Genomic DNA, 22,155 nt, shown 5'->3' with positions numbered 1-22,155 from the left:
AATAATCCACATAAGAACTGCCCTCAACTTCCCCAAATAGTCTTGTTGCTTCTTTCTACCATACTGCTTAAAACTGCAAATCCCTGCATCAGCAGAAAAACCCCACTCATCCCCTCTCAATCACAATAATGGGGAGACCCCAGGGGCCATTAATTTCCCACTCCATTGACACATGGGGTAGCATTTATTGGGTAAGGACTGGGCCCCTCTTTTGCCTCCCTTCTCCCCTCTACCATTCAATAACCTGTGTGTCAGTTTGGATTTATTAAGTCCCCCAAAACTCCATGTTCATTGATGCAATCTTGTGTGGGCAGATGTTATTGGTGTTGATTAGGTTGGAATCCTTTGTTTCCATGGAGATGTGACTCAATCAACTGTGGGCAAGACTTGTGATAGGATACTTTCCATGGAGGTGTGGCCCCACACATTCAGTGTGGGCCTTGATTAGTTTACTAGAGCAGTATATAAGTTCACATAGAAGGAGTAAGCTTGCTACAGCCAAGAGGGACACTTTGAAGAATGCAAAGGACCTGAGAGAGGAGCTGCAGCTTACAGAGACATTTTGGAGATAACCTTTGAAAGCAGTCTTTTGCTCCTGAGAAGCTAAGAGAGTACAAATGCCCCAAGAGCAACTAAAAGTGACATTTTTGAGGAGTTGAAGCCTAGAAAGGAATGTTCTGGAAGAAACCTATTTTGAAACTAGAACACCAGAACAGATGCCAGCCACATACCTTCCCAGCTAACAGAGTTTTTTCAGATGCTAATGGCCATCCTCCAGTGAAGGTACCCTTTGTTGATGCCTTACCTTGGACAATTTATGGCCTTCAGACTGTAACTTTGTAACCAAATAAACCCCCTTTATAAAAGTCAATCCATTTCTGGTGTTTTGCAGAAGGGCAGCAGTAGAAAACCAGAACACCCTGTGTTCTAATCAACCTGGACTTGTGTCCAGGTTGCAATTGAAAAATCATAGTTCTAAATAGAAAAGTAAAATGGGGTGCTTATTTCAATTGGAATTTAAAGACATCAAAATGGGATCAAGTTTCTAAAAATTGCATCCTTAAAAGACACCATCTCTAAATTTCCTTAAGCTAATCAAGAACTAAAATCCCAATGCATATCCCAAATTCTCCTGAGTCCATACCTTCTGCTCAACCACTTATATATCCTACTTTGCCAACTTACAATTTTGAGCCCACCAACTCTCCTTTTTCTTCACTATCTCAACTTCCTTTGACTCAGAACCCCATCTTCAAATCCCTTTCAAGATAAAACCTGCAGAAATGATGATGGCACTCAGACGCCTGACCAAGTAATTCTCACTCCTTGGTCTAAGACTGAACATGGAACATAGCTAACCAATTCTCTAAGTCAAAGGAAGACCATAAAAAATGTACTGAAGAATTCTGTAACCTAATTCAGGACTATAAAACTGCCCACTCAATCTTTATTAATGCATTCATATGTTAGTTGAGTCAGAGATATCCAAAATTGGATTAGCAAAAACATTTCCTGGACACTTTGGAGTATCCTTGGATGAACCCAGAGACAGAATTGCTTTTACTGCTCTGTTTGTCAATGAAATAAAGGCCGACTTGACAACTTTAGTAAAAATGCATACTTGACTGAGAGAGTCTCCATTATTGAGTTGAAAAACATAACTAAACAGCTCACATTCCAGAAAATGATTAGGTCACTAAATAATCTAAACTACTTGCCTTACAAATACAGCAATTACAGACTGCTCCTAAATCATCCCATAACCCAAGACTACATGGGATCTGTCACTATTGGGAATAAATAGGGCACTGGAAAATGACTTCCTTAAACTTAAAAGCAAATGTCTTGATAATGCTTCCAATCCACATCCTCCACCATGTAATGCCCATTGACTGCCTTCCAAGGGTGCTGTTGGTTTGCTTCCAGCCCTCACAATTAACCAGCAATGGGAAATAAAGCTTAAATTATTAGAGAAACTTGTACTTTCTTAATTAATGACACTCATGTCAGTGCTATTAATCTCTGCCTATAAGCAGTTCTTAACTCTGGGTAATTATAGTTATTGTGTAGATTTCTAAACAAGTTCAAACCACTTCCAAATCAGTCCCAATCACAGTTATCCTAGGATCATTCACAGAAATGCATTCTTTCCTACTTTATGATACTATACCATTAACCTATTAGGACAAGATCTCAAGGTAAGTGTAAATGTGACCTCTAGTAAGATGAAAGGGAGGAAATAATTTTATTCCTACCTGACCTATTATCATGTTTAAACCAAGAGGGACTTCTATGTCACCTGCATACATTAAGCTTAGAAACTAATTTCACCCTAGAACAATCAATAGTGTCTGTATTCCATTTCTAAAGAGTTTGGTTCCAATCTTCTATGGTATTGGAAAAATTAACAAAGCAGAATTAATTTTAGCCTGAATAGGCCTCTCCAAACCCCTACTCAGACATTCCAAATATCCCCTCAAACCAGAAGCCATTAGAGGTTATCTCCCATGATACAAGACTTCATACAGAAGAGCTTAAGAATTCCAAGCACTAGCCCCTGCAACAATCCCACCTTCTCTGTAAGAAAACCCAATGGGAAAGGAAGGAGATTTGTCCAAGACCCAAGAACAATAAATGAAATTGCCATTCCTTGCTTCCCCATAGTCCCAAATCCTCCTCTACTCCTATCCCAGATTGCTTGGGCCTACCCATTTCACTTTAGTTGTCTTCTGCAGTGCATTCTTTAGCACAAGCATCCACCCTGATGGCCAATATATATAATTCACATAGAATGCGTTACAATATACTTGGACTGTTATGCCTAGGGGTTCGCAGAATCACCCAGACACTTTTACCAAATCCTTAAAAATGACTTACAAGACATGATGTTTCCTTACACAGTATATTGATTATCTCCTTATATATGTCCCTAACAAATAAATGTCAGATTGACTCTACATTTACTACAAGAACTAATCTTAAGAGGTCATAAAGCCTTTAGGGACAAACCTCAATGTGCAGCAACATATAAAATATCTAAGACATATCCTTTCCAAATAGGGGATTCTATTACATCCCAATATTATTTCTTCTATACAAGATTTCTTAAAGCACAGACAAAAAAAGCAACTGAGACAATTATTAGGTCTTTGTGGATATTTTCAGAACTGGATACCAAACTTCTCCCTTCTAGTCCAATCTCTCTGTGAACTCCTAAAGCAACACTGTTATGGTTTGTTAATGCTGCCTTTACGCAAAATACCAGAAACGGATTGGCTTTTACAAAGGGGATTTACTAAGTTACAAATTTACAGTTCTAGGGACTTTTATGACCTAAAATGGCCAATGGTGTCCAGAAAACCTCTGTCAGCTCTGAAGGCATGTGACTGTCATCTGCTTGTACTTTGTTCCTGGGTTGTGTTTCAAACGGCTTTCTCCAAAATATCTCACTCAGTGGCTCTCTTAACTTCTTCAGCTACTGTGCATTTAAGCATTGGGGTCCTTTCTTAGCTTCTCCAGAGAAAACTCTGGGCTTGCCTCTCCAAATGTCTCCAAGCATCAGCTCCCAGGTATCTCTCACAAAGTCTCTTTCAGCTGCTCTGTCCATTCCTTCTGTCTGTGATCTCTCTTATAGGATTCCAGGGATTTAATTAAAAGCCATCCTGAATAGGTGGGGTAATAACTCCATGGGAATAATCTAATCAAATTTATCATCTACCTCTGGGTGAGTCACATCTCCGTGGAAACACTCAATGGTTTCCACCCAAAGATTAGGTTGAAAGATCATGGCTCTTTTGGGGGAAAATAATATATCCATACTGGTGCATTCCACCCCCTGGACCCCAAAAAGACATGGTATTTCCATATAAAAAATATATTCATTCCATCACAATATCAAAAAACTTAAATAATTTCAGTAACAGTGGGTAACTACAAGATCTTATCAAAATCAGTTACAGGCATGATCTGTCCTAAAGCAAAATTCCCTTCTGCCTGTGGACCTGAGAAACTTAGAACAAGTTATTTGCTGCCAATTTACAAAGGAGGGACAGTAATAGGATAAAATTCCCATTGCCATAGAGAGAAATTGAAAGGAAAACAGTGTTCCCTGGACCAAAACAATTCCCAAAATCTGCAAGGCAAACTTCATTAGATTTCAAAGGCTGACAGTCAGTTATAGAATGATGGTTTATCCTTGTGGCTTCAGAGAGCAGGAATCCAACCTTTCCAAGGGCATTTGTCCTTTTCTCTCCAAATGCTAGGGTGAGTGCTCCAAGTTATCCACACATTGGGAAGACCACCTCCTTGGCCCCACCCTCCTCAAACATCAGGGCAGCCCCTTGATTCTTCCATCTCCAGGGCACATGCTAAACCCCTTAGGAATATTGGGTTGTGGCCAGGCTCTCACCAGTCTCTAGGGAATGTGTTCCACCATTCTCTGAGGTCTGGGGCAGCAGCACTCTTCCTGAGCATTTAGGCAGAAGGTTCACCATCTGCATCCAGGACAAACATACCCTTTCCACATGCATGGGTTGCTCTGCTGTCCTTGCCCAAGTTTTCTTTAGTCTAGATTTCAACTTCCATTGTTCTATCTTGGAAGAAATTTTTTCTTCAATTTGTGCCTTCTCCATCCCCTCAAATCCAAACTGTCAGTGGTTCCATTTATACAGACATCACAAAAAAAAATTGTTGGCTTGGCATGAAGCATATGGGGGCAAAAACCATCATACAGTAGGACTTTTCATAAATTCCTTCTAGATAACTCCTTTTCCAATCCTGGATTTTACTGAAATGGCAGTGGGGTTCTATATTTGGTTTAATCCTCATGTGGAGTCTCAAGAGTCTCACTTTCTGGGAGCACAGAATCTTCCAAATCATCAATTTCTGGTTTCTTTGTACCCAAGGATTCAGTCCTCAGCTCATCTCTTTCCTCTCACATTTTACTATAAGCTGCAAGGAGAAGCCAGGCTGTATTTTCCACATTTAGTTACAAAATCTCTTCAGCTAATTATCCTAGTTCATCACTTCCAAATTCTGCTTCCATCCAAAACCAGGACTCAATTTTGCCAAATTCTCTGCCACTTTAAAATAAGGATAGCCTTTCTTCAAGTTTGCAATGACACATTCATCATATCTGTTTAAGGCCTTGTCAGAAGTATCTTTAGAGTCCATATTTCTACTAGTATCTTCAAAGCAGTCTAAGCATTTTTCATCAAGCTCCTCACAATATTTCCAAAATCTTCCCCTTATCCATTTAGAAATCTGTTCCAACATGTTTGGAATTTGCAAACTCAGCAGCACCCCACTTCTGTGGTAGCAAAATCTGTTCTGGTTTGCTAATGCTGCCATTATGCAAAATACCAGAAATGGATTGGCTTTTATAAGGGGAATTTCTTATGTTAAAAATTTACAGTTCCAAGGCCATAAAAGTGTTCAAACAAAGCCATCAAGAACATAACTTCACTGAAATATGGCCAATGTGTCCAGAACACCTGTCAGCTGAGAAGGCACCTTGCTGTCATCTGCTGGTCCTTTGCTCCCCAGTTGTGTTCCAAAAGGGCATTCTCTAAAATGTCTCTGGTTTTGTCTCTCTTATCTTCTCTAGAGCAAACTCTGGGCTAGCATCTCCAAATGTCTACAAGCATCTCTAAGAATCAGCTCCCAAACATCTCTCCAAAAGTCTCTCTCAGTTGCTACTGGGGCATTTAGTTCTCCTTTATAGGACTCCAGTGATTTAATTAAGACTCACCCTGAATTGGTGTGACCCATATTTCCATGGAGATAATATAATAAAAGGTCTCACCCACAGTTGATTGAGTCTCATCTCCATGGAAACAATCAAAAGATTAAATGTCTGCCCTCACAAGATTACATTAAAGAATATGGCTTTTGGGGGAACATAATATATCCCAACCAGCATACCTATAACTGATTTTTATAAGACTTGGTTCTTATCTATATTGTGAAGGAATGAATGTATTTTTGCTTTTGGAAAGAACATGTCTTTCTGGGATCTAGGGGTTGAAATGTACCAGTTTGGTTATATTATGTCCCCCACAAAAGACATGTTCTTTTAATCCAATTTTGTAGAATATATGGATTAGGTTGTTCCCATGGAGATGTGACTCACTCAACTGTGGGTGAAGCCTTTGATTAGATCATTCCTTGGATGTGTGATCTTGCCCATTCTGGTGGGTCTCTTAAGTAGATCACTGGAGTCCTTTAAGAGAGCTCATGGACAGAAGGAGCTCAGAGAAGCTGAGAGAGACTTTTGGAGAGATGCTTGGGACCTGACAGAGGTACTCAGAGATGCTGGAAGTTGTGAAGAGAAGGAATTTGGAGATGCTAAGCTAAAGAAGCACAGGAGCTGAGAGAGGAGTTGAAACACAACCCAGGATCAGCAGATGCCAGCCATGTGCCATCCCAGCTGACAGAGTTGTTCCAGATGCCTTTGGCCTTTCTTAAGTGAAGATATCCTCTTGCTGATGCCTTAGTTTGAATAATTTCATGACCCTACAACTGTAAATCTATGGCCAAATAAACCCCCTTTATAAAAGCGAATCAATTTCTGGTATTTTGCATAACAGTAGCATTATCAAACCAGAACACATGTTATAGGCTCAAAATTTCTGAGAACTGTATATTCTTCACATGCAGTCATTGAAAATGGAATTTTTTTCCTGATTTCCTCCTCAGACTGCTCCTTATTAGTGTGTAGACACACTACTGATTTTTGCATATTGATCTTGTATCCTGCCACTTTGCCATACTCGTTTAATAACCCCAGGAACTTTGCTGTAGATTTTTCAGGGTTTTCAGCATATGGGATCATGTCATCTGCAAAAAGTGAAAGTTTATTTCTTCCTCTCCAAGTTGGAAGCCTTTTCTTTCTTTTTCTTGCCTATTTACTCTACCCAGAACTTCCAGCAAACCGTTGAATTAAAATGGTGACAGTGGGCATCCAAGTCTTGTTCCTGATCTTAGAGGGAAAGCTTTCATCTTTCCCCATGAATAGGATGTTAGCTGTGGGTTTTTCATATGTTCCCTTTATTGTGCTGAGGAAGTTTCCTTCTATTATTACACTTTGAAGTGTTTTCATCAAGAAAGGATGTTGAATTTTATCAAATGCTTTTCTGCTACAATCGAGATGCTCATGTGGTTTCCCCCTTTGATTTATTGATGTGGTGTATTATATTAATTGATTTTCTTTTGTTTAACCATCCTTGCATACCTGGAAAAAACCCCACTTGGTCATGGTGTATAATTCTTTTATTATGCTGCTGGATTCAATTTGCAAGATTTGTTGAGGATTTTTACATCTATGTTCATTAAAGAGATTGGTATGTAATTTTTTTCTTGTAGTATCTTTTTCTGTCTTTGGTATTAGTGGGATGTTGGCTTCATAGGAAAGTTCATAACTTTCCCTGCTCTTCAGTGTTTTTGAAGAGTTTGAGCAGGATTGGTGCTCTTTCTTGAATGCTTGATAGATTTCACATGTGAAGCCATCTAGTCCTGTACTTTTCTTCCTTGGGAATTTTGTGATGAATGCTTCAATCTCTTTACTTGTGATTGTTTTGTTGAGGTCTTCTAATTCTTCTAGTTTTAATGTTTGTTGTTCATGCTCTTCTAGGAAGTTGTCCATTTCATCTAAGTTGTCTAGTTTGTTAGCATATAGTTGCTCATAGTATCCTCATTATCCCCTTTATATCTGTGGGGTCATTCATTGTGACCCCTTGCAATTTTTCTTATTTTGTTTGCATCCTCTCTCTTTTTTTCTTTGTCATCTTAGCTAAAGGTCTGTGAATTTTATTGATTTTCTCAAAGGAACAACTTCCAGTTTTGTTGATTCTATTTTTTCATGTTCTCAATTTCATTTATTTCTCATCTACTCTTTGCTATTTCTTTCCTTCTGTTTGCTTTGGGGTTTCCTGTTCTTTCTCTAGTTCCTCCAGATGAGCAGTTAATTCCTCAATTTTAGCTCTTTCTTTTTATTAATATAGACAATTAGGGCAATAAATTTCACTCCCATTACTGCCTTTGCTGCATCCATTAGTTTTAATATATTGTGTTTTCATTTTCATTTTCCTCAAGATATTTACTGATTTCTCTTGTAATTTATTCCTTGACCCACTGGTTAAGAGTGTTATTCTTTTAGCTCAATATATTTGTGAATTTCCAGCATTCCACCTGTTATTGTTTTACAACTTAATTCCATTATGATCCAAGAAAGTGTTTTGTATAATTTTGATCTTTTTAAATTTATCAACAGCTGCTTTCTGACCCAACATATGGTCTATCATGGAGAATGATCTATGAGCACTTGAGAAAAATGTATATCCTGCTATTGTGTGGTGCAATCTTCTGTAAATGTCTGTAAAGTCTAGTTCATTTATCATATCATTTAAAATCTCTATTTCCCTAATGATCCTCTTTCTAGATGTTCTATCCATTGATGACAGTGGTATATTTATGTCTTCTACTGTTATTGTAGAGGTGTGTACTTCTCACTTCAGTGTTGACAGTGTTTGCCTCATGTCCTATGGGGCACTCTGGCTCAGTGAATAAATATTTATGATCATTTTGCCTTCTTGATGAATTTTTCCTTTTATTAATACACAGTGTCCTTCTTTGTATCTTTTAATTGTTTTACATTTGAAGTCTAGTTTGTCTGATATAAACATAGGTACTCCCTCTCTTTCCTGATTGTTATTTGTATCAAATATCTTTTGCCACCTTTCACTTTCAACCTATTTTTTTTCCTTTGGTCTAAAGTGAGTCTCTTATAGACAGCATACAAATGGATGCTGGTTGTTTTTTGTTGTTGTTGTTGTTGTTTGTTTTTTAATCCTTTCTATCAATCTACTTCTTTTGATTGAGAGTTTAATCCATTAACATTTAATGTTATTATTGTAAAGGCAGTATTTTCTTCAACCATTTTATCCATTGGATTTCACATGTCATATCCTATTTTTCCCTGTCTTTTTACCCTGTTAGTTACCCTTGCTGATAATCTTCACTTCCACACTCTTCTCCAACCCTCTCTCTCCTGTCTTTTCCTATAAGCCTGTAGTGTTCCCTTTAGTATTTCTGGTAAAGCAGGTATCTTTTTCATGAATTCTCTCTGTGTCTATCTGTAAATATTCTAAACTCTCACTCATTTTTGAAGGCCAGATATAGATTTCTTGGTTGGCAGTTTTTCTCTTTCAATATCTTAAATATATCATACCACTGCTTCCTCACTTCCATGGTTTCTGCTGAGAGATGTGCACTTTGTCTTGTTGAGCTTCCCTTGTATGTGATGGATCACTTTTCTCACTGCTTTCAGAATTCTCTCTATGTCTTTGACTTTTGACAATCTGATTATTAATTGGCTTGTAGGAGGTCAATTTGTCTATTTCTGTTTGTGGTATGCTGCACATCCCAGACTTGTAATTTTATGTTGTTCATAAGAGTTGGGGAATATTCAGTGATTATTTCCCCCTTTATTATTTCTGCTCCTTTTCCCTTCTCTTCTCCTCCTGCAACACCTGTGACACATATATTTGTGAGCTTCATTTTGTCATTTAGTTCCCAGAGACTCTGCTCTTATTTTTCTATTCTTTCCCTACCTGTTCTTTTGTGTGTAGAATTTCAGATGTTCTTTCCTCTAGTTCACTTGTCCTTTCTTCTGAGTCTTCAAATTCTACTGCTGTATGTCTCCATTGGGTTTTTCATCTCTTCTATCTTGTCTTTCTTTCCCATAAGTTCTGCCATTTGTTTATTTCAAGCTTTTGAGTTCTTCTGTATGGACACCCTATGTTTTCTTTATATTCTCTATCTCCTATGTCACTTTTTCCTTCAACTGATTGATTTGATTTAATTAGTTGTGTCAACACCTGTATCTCTGTTGAACTGTTAGTTTGTTCCTTTAATGGGGCCATATCTTTGTGTTTCCTATTATGACTCATAATTTTTTGCTCTCTAAGTATTTGATTTTCTTGATTTGTTCATTCTGGAGGAAATTTTCTCTCTTTCCCAGGGTATTCTTGTTTGTTGGCTTTGAAGTCTATCTGTTCTTTGTCTCTCTTGCTGGCCAGTTGTCAGATTGGCTCTGCCCCAATTTCCCCCCAAAAACTCAGGCAACTACAGTGGTCTGCCTCAGGGATGTGGGGTAGAGACTGGACACCACAGCAAGGTCTCTGTGTGTGGGTAAAACAAGTCTGCTGGCTCCCAGTGGTGCTTCCTTTACCTCGCCAAAAAGCCCGGGGTTTGTTTATGGCACTGCTTTAATCATTGGGTAATCCATATTTCTCAGCCAAACAGAGCCATCTTCCCATGCAGCATGAGTAGACCACCTCCAGTGGGCCATGGACAGGGTCCAGAGAAGCTCTGAGGAGCCCTGCAATAACCTTGCGCTTTCCGGCCTGTCCAGAAGTTGATGCCATTCAGTGACTTATTCATCCTCAGAAGGTGCTTACCTCCTGGAGCCCAGGCTTTGAATGGGTAGAGCTGAAACTGTGGATTCCTAGGCCCTCACATCTCCAGCCAAAACCTGACTCAGTGTTGGACTGTGTCTGCCACTTTATATATGGCAGAGAACTCCCCCAGCTGTCACAGTTTTTAGCCATTCCCCCAGGCAAGGATTAGGTTGCCTGCTGCTGTTTCTTTCAAGGGTGGGGTTAGGGCAGCAGGACCCAGGGCTGGAAACACAGCCACTGTTCATGTTTTCCCAGACTGTTCATCCCTCACTGATCTGGGCCTTGACATGTCCTCCCCCAGTGTTTGTCTGTGCTGTGAGAAATTTTACTGTCTGTGTCCCCAGTGGAAAGCGGGAAGGATCACAGAGGCTGCTTCTGCGCTCATCCCATGCTGTGTGAGACCAAGTGAAGGGGGAAAGAGGACTGGCCTGTTATGGATGGAGTTTTCTTATCTGATATTTTTTTCCTCTATCTTCAATACAGCATTAGTAGGGTCTTCTTCAGTCTCTTCCTTCCTCCAGAGTTCTGAACAAGTCAGGGCTGTCACTTTTTCTGCTGAATCTCTGGGGAGAAGTTTTCAGTAGCTGATTACATCACCATGTTGATGATGTCACTCCCTCATATCTGCCTTGTATCATGTTGAGGATGTTTACTTCAATTCCTAGCATTCTATGTTTGTTTTTTTTTTTTTTGTTTTTTTTTATCAAGAAGCCATCCTGGATTTTGTCATATGACTTTTCTGCATCAGTTGGGATGATCATGTGCTTTTTCCTTCATTGTGTTAATATTGTGTATTACATTAAGTTATTTTCTTATATTGAGCCAACTTTGCATACCAGGGTAAAGTCCCACTTGATCCTGGTGTATAATTCTTTTAACATGCCGTTGGATTCTGTTTGCTAGTGTTTTGTTGAGGATTTTTGCATCAATATTCATAAGTGGTGTTAGCCTGCAGTCTTCTCTTGTGGTATCTTTATGTGGCTTTGGTATGAGGGTGATATTCTCATAGAATGAATTATGGAGTGGTGCTTCTTCAATTTTTGGAAAAGTTTGTTCAGAATTTGAGTTAAGTCTTCTTGGAATATTTGGTAAAATTCCCTGATGAAGCCATCTTCTCCTAGGTTTTTCTCTTTTTAAATTCAGTTTTATTGAGATATATTCATGTACCATGCAATCATCTGTGGTGAACAATCAACTTTTCACCATACCATCATATAGTTGTGCATTCTTCATGCCAATCTATTTTTTGAACATTTTCCTTATACCAGAAAAAGTAAAAATAAGAATAAAAATTAAAGTATAAAAGAAGAACAAATCAACCCCCCATCATAGCCTATTTTTCATTTAGTTTTTGTCCCCATTTTTCCAATCATCTATCCATCCACTGGATAAAGGGAGTGTGATCCAAGGTTTTCACAATCACACTGTCACCCCTTGTAACCTACATTGTTATATAATCATCTTCAAGAGTCAAAGCAGCTGGGTTGCAGTTTGATAGTTTCAGGTATTTACTTCTAGCTATTCCAGCACATTAAAATCTTAAAAGGTTATCTATATAGTGTGTAAGAGTGCCCACCCAAGTGACCTCTTGAGTCCATTTGGAATCTCTCAGCCACTGACATTTTTTTGTTTCATTTTCCATTCCCCTTTTGGTCAAGAAGGTGTTCCAATCCTATGATGTTGGGTCAAGATTCATCCTCAGAGTCATATTCTGCATTGCCAGGGAGAGTTACACCCCTGGCAGTCAGATCCCACATAGAGAGGAGGGAAGTGAGCTTATCTGCCAAGTTGGGTTAGATGGAGAGAGAGGGCCACATCTGAGCAACAAAGAGGTACTAAGGGGGAGATTGTTAGGCACAATTATAAGCAGGTTTAGCCTCTCTTTTGGAGTATTGAGCTCCATAAGGGCAAGCCCCTAGACAGAGGGCTCAGTATACCAAACCACCAGTCTTAATTGTTTGTGAGAACATCAACTGGGCTTTCCTTTGATGGGAGGTTTTTGTTTATTAATTCAGTCTCTTTTCTAGTATTTGGTTTCTTGGAAACATCTTTCACTTTTTGAGTAATTGTAGGTAGTTTGTGTGTTTCTAAGAATTTGTCAATTTCTTCTAGGTTATCTAATTTAATGGAATACAGTATTTCATAGTATCCTCTTATAGTCCTTTTCATTTGGTGGGATTGGTAGTAATGACACCTTTTTATTTCTGATTTTATTTGTTTAATTGCACTCTCTTATTCATTGTCAGCCTAGCTAAAAGTTTGTCATTTTCATTCACCTTCTCAAGGAACCAACTTTGGGTTTTATTGATTCCATTTTTTAAATATGTAATTTATCTCCATGTGAATTTTTATTATTTTTTTCCTTCTGGTCATTTTGAGTTTAGTTTGCTTTTCTTTTTCTGGTTCTTCCAGTTTTGAGGTTTGGTCTTTGATTTGAAGTATTTCTTCTTTATAATGTAAGCATTTACAACACCACCTTCACTGAATCCCTTAAGTACTTGTATGTTGTATTTTTATTTTCATTAGTCTCAAGATATTTCTTAATTTCCATTGCGATTTAATCTTTAGCATCTTGGTTATTTAAGAGTATGTTATTTATTTTCCAAATATTTGTGAATTTTACAGTTCTTGCTTTGTTATTGACTCCTAGATTCATATCATTGTGGTGGGATAATATACAATTTATGATTTCAATATTTTTTAATTCATTGAGACCTATTTCATGACCTAAAATATGGTGTATCCTATATAATGATTCATATACAGTCAAGAATATGTATTCTGTTTGTGTTGGGTGAAATGTTCTATATATGTCTATTAGGTCCAGTTCATTTATAGTATTGCTCAACTTGTGTATTTCTTTATTGATCTTCTCACTAGATGTTCCAATTATTATTGAAAGTGGTGTACTAAAGTTTCCTGCTATTAATGTAGAACTTTTAATTTCCACCTTCAAATCTGTCAGTATTTGCTTCACATATTTTGGACTTTGCAGTTAGATGCTATATATTTATAATTATTACAACTACTTGAGGAATTGTCCCCTTTGTCAGAATAGCATGCCTGTCTTTTTTGTTCATTAGTGTTTTTGACTTAAAATATATTTTATCTGATATTAGTATAGATACCCCAGCTCTCTTCTGGTTACTACCTGCATGGTATATTTTTTTCATCCTTTTACTTTAAAACTAATGGTACCTTTGAATTTAAAGTGAGTCTCTTGCAGTCAGCATATACTTTGGACTCCCTTTTTAAATTTTTATTCTTTCTGCTAATCTCTGTCTTTTGACTGGAGAGTTTAACCCATTTTTATTTATGTCACTACTGAAAATGTGGGAATTTCTTCTGCCATTATTATATTTATCCTTTGTATACTTTACACCTTTTTGTCACTCAAGTTATCTGTTAATGCATATATTTATATTTATTTGATATTTTGTGTTGTAATATATTGAGTGTCTCCACTTTTATATCTAGACATAGGCTTCATCTCTTTTTCTTTAAGATATATTGGGGTTAAGATTTACCATTCTAAATATAGAATAATCATATTTGATCTGATATCAACCTAACTTCAGTAAGATACACATATAATTTTCCTATACCTCTATGTGCCTCAACTTTTTTCTGAATCTGTTACCACTTATATCTTTGTACTTTGCACATCCAAAACCATAGATTAATTATTACTCTTCAAGCATTCGCATTTTAGCATTAGGAAGTGGGAAGTGGAGTTACATACAAAACAATAGAGTAATCTTGGCATTTATAATTATCCAAATGGTTACCTTTATATGGTTATTATTTTCTTTATGTGGCTTTGAACCTCTGTCTAGTCTGAAGACCTCCCTTAAGCATTGCTTGTAGGGCAGTTCTAGTGGTGATGAACTCCCTCAGCTCTTTTTGATTTTAGACTTTGGATACTTTTACAGTTTAATTTGTAAACAGAATTTTTATAGCAAATTGTTTTAAACAAAATCATATCTTGAAAACTGTTTATATAGAAAATCCAGGGAATAAAGTAAACTGCTCACTGTGAAAGGCGTTAAATTACATTATTACAATAGAAAATACAGGAGGTAGAAGATAACAGAAAAGATAAATGCAGCATTAGATTCAAATCTATAGCTCCTGTAGCTACCTAAAACATGGTTTTAGAAACTAAAACCATTTCCAGTAACCATAGAAACAGTTAAAATAAAATTTGCCATGAAAGCTCTATCATTCTTGATACAGGGAAGTAGAAAGATGTAAGAACCAGGACACATGAGACATGACATTTTATCTACAATTCCTGTTTGCTTTACTGAGGGTGTGGTTTCAAAATTCAGTCACCTTCAGCTTCAGACTCATATTCTTCTTCAGCATTTTTGAGCCTCTCTACAAACTTTTTCATTTGCTCAAGGAAGATACTTTTCCCCTTTGCAACACGTGCATCTTTTACCACTTCAGAATGGGCTCTTCACTCAGGACTTCAGCTTTATAAAAAAGCACCACTATTTTCTGGAAGGCTTTCATGAAATGAGTGTTGTCATCACAATACTCCTGAATCTTAATTAACAGAGTCAACTCAGACTAACCTTGAGTAGGAAAGGCAGTAGAGGGTGCATTGCTTCAATTGCTTGACAGCTTTCTCTGCTACAAGCTCCACTTTTTTGTTCCATTCCACAGAGCTCATTACACTTGACCAGGCTATTCCAATGACAATTGCTTCTGGGATGTTGTTTTATTCATCTCCTTCTTGACATATAAATGATATCCTTAAATGGATCCCCATATGACATCTGTTCTTGAAGTTCTTTCTGGAGCTCTTTTCAAGCTCCTATGGTTTGCTGATTCCAAACATAATCAGAAAGCTCTTTCAAGCCTGCCTCAGTAAATCACTTTGTGATGTGTTTGACACTTTGCTTATTGGCAGGAAAAAGTTCCATCAGTCTGTTATCCATGCTGATTTTCTGAAGACTTGCAGCTACCACATTGATATCTTTTTCATTTATCCATGATTTAAAGAGCTTTACAGCAAAAGCTGCTAAACCCCTTCTTTAACCAAATTCTCATTATAAAGTCTATTAAGAATGGATGCACTAAGTGTCCCATTAGCCAGAAGAACACCAGTCAGCATAGCCAGTGTTTTCCTTTCCACTCTGAAAAACCTTTGAGAAAAATAGTAGCTTTTAAACTTCATCTTCAAGAACTTTCTCTGGGTATTTGTAGCACCTGATTAACTTGTTAAAAACCTGAGCAAATGCGTGCATGGTCTCTAGGTCTTCTTGTGCTGCAAACACACAGACATCTGTATGCATCATGCCATCTGCCAGTGTACCACCTGGGACCAGCATTCCACCAGCCACCAGAATGTCAAAGAGTTTTTCTTCATACCAGCAATAATTGAGTTTTGCTCCAGAAGCATCAAGAAACTTTGCTACTGCTTCCAAATCAGTACCAGTTTCAGATGAGCCTTGAATAATACAGTTCTGAAACTGAGTAGGGTCAAACCTCTCTTTTTCATCTCTTTTCCTAGTTTTGAAGTGCTGGCCTGATAGCATTGGCTTTTGCTGCTTTTGATTACTCATAAAAGACACCCAAATTTAAGGCAAAGAGGAAAGAGCCAGAAATCCCTGCCGTGGTGGCAACTACAGCAGTGTCTCTCTGCCTCCCTCAGCTTTTATCTGGGAATGTCTTAATCTCTCATTCATTTTTGAAATGTAATGTTATTGAGATATATTCACATACCATATAACCCATCTAAAGTGTATAATCAATGGCTCACAGTATCATCATAAGTTGTGCATTCATTGCCACAATTAATTTTAGAGCATTTTCATTACTCAAAAACAAAGAAAAAAATTAAAAAATTAAAAAGAACAACTAAAATATCCTACACCCCTTATCCCCCCCAATTATTTATATATTTTTGTCTTTAGTTTATTACTCATCTACTCATCTGCCCATATACTGGATCAAGTGAGTGTCAGTCACAAGGTTTTCACAACCACACAGTCACATGATAAAAGTTATATAGTTATACAATCATCTTCAAGATTCAAGTCTACTGGATTACAGTTCAACAGATTCAGATACTTCCTTTTAGTTATTCTACTACACTAGAAACTAAAAAGGAATATCTATACATTGCATAAGAATAACCTCCAGAATGACCTCTCAACTCTACTTGAGATCTTTTAACCACAGAAACAATATTTTATATCATTTCTTTTCCCCTCTTGGTCAAGAAGCCATTCCCAATCCCATGGTGCCTGGGCCAGGCTTATCCCTGGGATCATGTTTCCATGACAGATTTACACCCCTGGGAGTTATGTCCCATGAAGGGGGATTGGTAGTGAGTTTATTTGCAGAGTTGGCTAAAGAGAGAGACCACAACTGAGCAACAAAAGAGGTTCCCTTGGGATGACTCTGAGGGATGATTATAAGTACGCTTAACTTCTCCTTTGCAGAAATAAGTTACATAAGGGCATGCCCCAAGATTGAGGACTTGACTTATTCAATTGGGAGATGTTAATACTTGCAAGAATATCAGGAATTCCCCAGAAGGGGAAGATTAATGTTTCCACATTTTCCCACAGTCTCTTAAAGGAATTTTGCATATTTTTTTTACTTTCTTCCCAAAATACTCTGACATGTTTCAGGGTATCACATTAACCTATACAGCATAACATGATTTGATTCCCTATTCCAGGTTCCATGTAATTTATGTTGTTTAAATAAACTGACCAGGCAGGTTCAATTAGATAATGTGCTACAAAGAATATGAATTTTGTCCCAAACAAACATCTCTTAAATAACAGCTAAAACTCAGGTATAGATGTGACTGCTGTAAGAGCTTTCTATCTAGGAAGCCTTACAATAAGCCTTATAGAACATTCTATACTCTTTCCCCTGATAACCTATGTTCTCAAATTCAATTCTCAGTATTTTCTCATTACACTTAATTTATCTTAGTGAGGCCTTTCAATATTTGTTCTCTCATTTTTGGCTTATTTCACTCAACCTAATGTTCTCAAGGTATATTCACCTAGTTTTATGCCTCATTTCACTCATTTTTGAAAGGAAGTTTCACCAGGTATAAAATTCTTGATTGGAAGTTGTTTTCTTTCAGTACTTTATTTCTACCCACTGCCTTTTTGCCACCAGATTTTTTGATGAGAAGTCAACGTTCATTCTAAGTGTGAATCCCTTGTATGTAACATATTGCTTTCCTCTTTTAACTTAAAACCCCTCTCCTTGTCCTATGCATTTGACAGTGTGATCAAGATTTGATGGGATGTGGTTTTCTTCATGTTTATCCCTTTGATGTTCTCTGAACTTCTTAGATGTGTATATTGATGTCTTTTGCTAAATTTGGAAAGTTCTCTGTCATTATTACTTTGAATATTCCTTCTGCTCCTTTCTCTCCATCTTCTTCCTCTGGGGCTCCCATAATGCATACATTGCTATGCTTGATGGTGTCCCAGGGGAGTCTTAGGTTATATTCAGTTTTTATAATTCTTTCCTTTCTGCTCCTCAGCCTCATTCATTACAAATGTCTTGCTTTTAAGTTCATTGATTTTTTTTCTAATGCTAGCTCCCTTCTACTCTGAAAACCTCCTGAAAACTTTTCATTTCAGTTATTGTGGTTTTCAACCCCAGTAGTTCTATTTGGTTCATTTTTAAATTTCCTATTTCTTAAGCAAAGTTCTGATAGTAATTGTTCATTATTTCTCTGATATCATTTGTTTCTCTGTATTTTCCTTCTTCTCCATGAGCATTAAGGTTGTTTTTATAAAATGCTCAGTGTGTTGTGTCCATAGTATGGTCTTCATTGGTGTTTTCTTGATTTTTAACCTCTACCTGTGCATAGGCATCATTTCCTGTTTCTTTAATATTTTGTACCTTTTTCATACACTGTATATTTAATATTTTAAATTTTTAAGCCTGAGCTTTATTCCTTGAGATGAATCTTTCTTGATTTTTTTTACCAGGTGGTGATAAGTAAAAGATTTTCTTGTGCTTAAGCCCTCACATCTGGAATATCTCCCTGAGTTGCATGCAGTGTGCAGTGTTTTCCCTGTCTTCAGGGCCTGTGTCTTGTCTTTACTTTTGCTTATTAGTTGTACTGAAGTTGGTTGTCCCCTGTTTCCTAGGAGACAGACATCTCTCTTCCAGATGTTTGAAGCCAACAAGCTTTGCCCCAGTTTCTCTGCCTGTATAGTTTCTTACACCCCTTTCATTGTCTCAATCTCCTTTTGCTGCAGGGAAAATTCTAGGAAGAGGGGCAGGCAGGACAGGACTTTCCAAAGTCAGTGTTTCTGGCTGAAACAAGGTCAGGAACCCATGAAGCATGCACAGACCAGCTTCAAACTCTCCTGGGAATGTTTATGAGAAGGGCTCCAAGAGCTTCTTCCATGAATCAACAAGGAAAGCTTTCTTGGCCTGTTTGGCAAATGCATTCCTTCAAATAATCATCCTTCTATCCCTGAGGAAGCAAAGTGTCCTGAAGTCCCCTCCACTGAGGAATTTACCCAGGGATTTGAAACAATGGCCAGCCTCAGACCAGGCCCCCAGGGACCTAAAATTACTAATCAAAAACCAAGAACACTAAATATCATGCCCACTCCTGGTGTTGAGTAAGAGAATTTTTATGTCCCTTTTTTTATCAGGAAACCATCCAGATGATTGACCCCCTTGCACACATGCCATGAGAGGTGGGATATATGGGCCAGTAGCAACCATTCAAAGAGAGGAATTTATTTTTTCCATCATTTGTCCATTTCTCTCTCCCCCTATTCCATGCATGCTGTATAGTGGTGTTTTCTGCCCACCAGAGCTTCAAGTTAATTGTGTCAGATACTTTCTGCCTGTTTAATGGTTGTTCTGCTAGAAGCGGTAAGTCCTGGAACTCTCTATTCTACCATCTTTCCACAGTCCCACAGTAAGTGGGTTTTTAAAATCATCCTATATCCATACAATGAAATACTACTCAGCAGCAAAAAGGATCATGCTAATAATACATACATAAATATGGGTAAATGACTCCAGCATTGTTTTGAGTTTCTAAAACAACTGTGCTAAAAGAATATATTATGCATGATTCATTTATAGGAAATCCCAGAAGAGGCAAAACTGATTTAAGTTTTGAGAAATAAAATCAGTGATTTGGGGACAGAGAGCAAAGGACATTAGAAAATTGACTACAAAAGGACAGATAAAAAGCATGTTGGAGTGAGAGAGCTGTTCTCTGTCTTGATTGAGGCAGTATTTACATGGGTACATACAATCATCACAATAATAATCTTGGATTTTACTATTAAATGCACTTCCATAAAATTGTTTTAAAAGTCCTCACTGAAAAAAAGAAAGGTGAATAATATGCATATCTGGTCAAAATGTATGTACTCTGCAAAAAGTTATGTAATTTGGATTGAAGTCCAGCAAAGATAAACTCTGATATACAGAGTTTCAAAATTCAAAAATAAAAAGGAAGTGCTAAAGGAGCACTGAAAGGAGATTGAAGCAATCACTTGCATTACTTAAATGTAGGAAAAGTAAAAACATATATAAAAAGAATACAAAAATACTCTAGTTATATATCTCCATTGCTGTATGTACATTTAATGAAATGTGTAATTAGTAGAATACGAAGTTAAGACAGAATAGCCTTAACTGAATTAGTTTAAATGTTAGTGAATTCTTCTACACTGGAACACGTGAAAATAAATTGATGATGCTTTGAAGACAAATATTGAGGGAAGTAGTGCTAGAGAGATTGGCCATCAGTGTCAGGTTGCTCTTGCCCTTAAAATTTGAGGCTCAAATTACCCAACTCTATCCTCAGCATCTAATTAATCAAAAGCATTGGTCATGAACCATAAAAAAACATTTAATTACCCCTGAGAGGTTTCTCTCAGAGTCTGCCTCCTCAGGGTCCTCAGGACAAACACCTGACCCTGGCCTTGGAAAAACAGAGGTTTATTGAAGGCCAATTATTCCCAGCCCAGAGACGCAGTCAAGAGGGTCTAGAGATTCACTTCTCAGGTAAAGCTGTCAGTGGTCCCTGCAGCTCCTGCCATGGACTGACCACTTTCCAGAATGCCCAGAGATGTCACTGGAGTGTGCAGAGGTGAGTGAAGCACTGTCACCCCATGGTCTGGATCGTAGGCTGAATATGGAGCTTATAAAATACTTATTTCACAGTGAGGATGGAATTTTTCACAGTTCTAGGGATCCAATATGGACATTTACAAAATGTGTAATGACAACATATTCTAGATGAATTAACACTTCAAGAAGTTTAAGGTTGATATAAAGCTTCACAATCTATATTCTAATTGTTTCTTAAAACCAGTAATATCCCTATGTGAATTTTGCCTCCAACTTAGATGTCTTCCATTATCATATATTGCATTGGTTTTTCATTACCTGTTTAATTTCTTTCTTCAATTTTTCAAAATTTTGCAGCCACATACACATAATAAATCTTCCCATCCACCCCCTAAAAAGCAGTAGGATTAACCACATTCACAATATTTTCATTCCTTTGTCAACATCGAATACTATTAATTTACATCCTGTAGGAACAAAAGTGGAGTTACAAACCAATATACAATGGCACTGGTATTTACAGTTACCTAGGCCATTATCTTTACCAATATCTTTATTTCCTCATGTGGTTACCATCAACTTTCTATGGTCCTTCATTTTCAACCTGTAAAATTTCCTTTAGCAATTCCTGTAAGGCCAGTCTAGGGGTGAAAATGTCTCGGATTTTCTTGATCTCTGCCTGTTTTAAACCGTCTTGAATTTTTGAAAGACACTTTTACCTCATACAGTAATCTTGGTTGGCATGACTTTGTATTTTCCTGATAATTAATGTTGTCAAGAACTTTTTGATGCACTAATTGGCCACCCACAATCATGGCTTGGGAGGGATCTGTGTTGACATTCATAGATTTTGAATTCAGTAGTTTGGCTTTATATTTTTCTATTGTAGGATACTGTTTGCATAGTCTATATGTGAGTTTTTTGTCACCTACAAGTATTGTGGATAATTCCTCCCAATGTATGGCTTATGTATTCATTTTTAGTAGTGCCTTTTCATGAGGAGAAGTTTTTAATTTTTATGTAATCTGATTTACCAATGATCTTGTATTATTAGTGCTTTTGTGCCCTAGCTAAGAAATTTTGTCTAAATAATTTTGCCTACCAGAGGGCAAAGATATTCTCTTGTGTTTGCTTATAGAATCTTTATAATTTACATTTTCTCATCACATCTATGACTAATCAATTATCATATTATCAATATGAGCACTGATGTAGCAGTCAAAGTTTGTTTTTTTTTTCCATATGAATATTTAGTTTCTCCAACATAATTTGTTGAAGAGACCTTCCTTTTGCCATTGGATTTTTTGGCACACTGTCACAAAAAGTCCCTTGACCATATGTATTGGTCTATTTTTGGACATTCCTTCCATTGCATTGATTTATTTGTCTAACTTTATGCAAAAAAAGAAATTGTAGTGATGAAAGACATTGTGACTCTTCCAAATTGGTTCTTTTTCCAAAACTGTTTTGTCTGTTAGAGGTCCTTTGTGTTTCTTTATCAATTTTAAAATCAACTTTTGAATTTCTGTTTTCAAAAACATCTTCTAGGATTATGGTTGAGATTGTGTCAAACATACAGATCAAATAAAAGAGAATTGAT

At 37.2% G+C, this 22,155-nt stretch overlaps 1 pseudogene; it reads right to left on the bottom strand.

The window, feature by feature from the left end:
* Window positions 1–14,784: 14,784 nt before the first annotated feature.
* Window positions 14,785–16,030, bottom strand: LOC119520868 (annotated as a pseudogene).
* Between the last annotated feature and the right edge of the window lie 6,125 nt (window positions 16,031–22,155).

The sequence above is a fragment of the Choloepus didactylus genome, chromosome 26, assembly GCF_015220235.1.
Source record: "Choloepus didactylus isolate mChoDid1 chromosome 26, mChoDid1.pri, whole genome shotgun sequence".
Lineage (NCBI taxonomy): Eukaryota > Metazoa > Chordata > Mammalia > Pilosa > Megalonychidae > Choloepus > Choloepus didactylus.
Note: the sequence above shows the minus strand (reverse complement) of the source record. Positions and strands in the feature narration are given on the sequence as shown.